This window comes from Camelina sativa, chromosome 3 (genome assembly GCF_000633955.1).
Source record: "Camelina sativa cultivar DH55 chromosome 3, Cs, whole genome shotgun sequence".
NCBI classification, from domain to species: domain Eukaryota; kingdom Viridiplantae; phylum Streptophyta; class Magnoliopsida; order Brassicales; family Brassicaceae; genus Camelina; species Camelina sativa.
Window position 1 is genome coordinate 18235028 of NC_025687.1, and position 1549 is coordinate 18236576.

A 1549-nucleotide genomic window follows, 5' to 3' on the forward strand; every position below is an offset into this window, starting at 1 on the left:
AAAACTCGACTCAAATATTTTGTTTTATATTGTTCACTTTGTGCTTTCTCGTTATCTTTCATTGTTTTCATCATTTAAGTATTATTTATGTTAATTTTGTTAATATATAAACAACAGGCGCTCCTATCCATAAGTGCACTATTGGCGGCCCCAAACCCAGATGATCCTCTTGTACCTGAGATTGGAGTGCAGTTTAAGAATGATAGATTAAAATTTGATCAGACAGCTCGAAAATGGACCGAACAATATGCTTAAATATAAGAACTCAAATATATATATATATAGTTGTTTTCGTCATATATCTCCTATTTATTAGCCATCGAACTGTTTCCTTTGATATATTATTGTGTACTTCTCATAGATTATAAATAAAAGTCACATTCTTCGTTTAGATTTTTCGTTCTCCTCAAAGTGAATATAAAATATTTGAATCGAAACAAGAATACTCATGCAAACAAACTCGAAGCTTGATTAAAACTTAAATAGTTGTTTTCTTATTTCATATCTTAATTATTGACCATCAACTGATTCCTATCATATTTATCCGTTTCGCTTTTTGTGACATTCTCCGTTTAGATTTTTGTTCTCTACAAAATAACAAAATAACAAAATAGTTGAATCGAAAAATGAATATTGGATCATAGCAAAACATTGGGTGAAAATGGATTATTTAAATTAAAAGGTTAAGGAGGTTGAATGATCATTCATCCAATTTTTTTCCATTTGAGATGAATAAGTTGGAAACCCATTCAACAAAAAAAACAGGAGAAATGAACAAACTATAAAAGAAATTTGTTCATCTCTTTTATCTCCTATTTACTGGATGAATGAGTTGAATGCTATATAACCAATTTTGTTCAACTCATATTTTTTCAACTCATTCATCTCTTATGCAACCATTTCCACCCATTGAGTCAGTATAATCGGTATTCGGTTTGATGAGTACTTAATTCTTTCCGTCTAAATTAAGTAATGTTTTATATATTTGTATTTGTTTCACAGAAAAAATATTTGAAAAACAAGAAATGTTATAAGAGATAATTTCTTATATAATATGTGAAATAAAACATAATTTTGACGCAGGGAGAATTGTAAAACGTATTTTTTTTTAAATAATCTATATGTTTGTTTTTTTTGTTGGATTTCTAAATATACGTAACTTTTGGATAGCTAAAATAGATATTTGTGTTCATACAAAAAGGCGTCACTACATTTGACCGAAATATAATTTCGGTCAAATGAACAAAAATTCTAATTTTCAAATGTCTTTCCAATAAACATCTTTGTTGTTTTTTAAACCCCAATAAAAAAATCTATCATATTTATTTTTCGTTAGAAATATGTGAGGCACATAAGCTAGAAGTATTTTTTTTCTTTCAAAAAACAAAACTCAATTTTGAATATCACTAGAGTTCAATATGAAATAAATCAAAACGAATAACAGAAAAACTAAAATAAATTAAAGCAAGATTTACAAATATCTGATCTAATTTAATGCATAATTTATATGAAAATATATTAAAAATTGAATAATTTGGATTGTGCATAA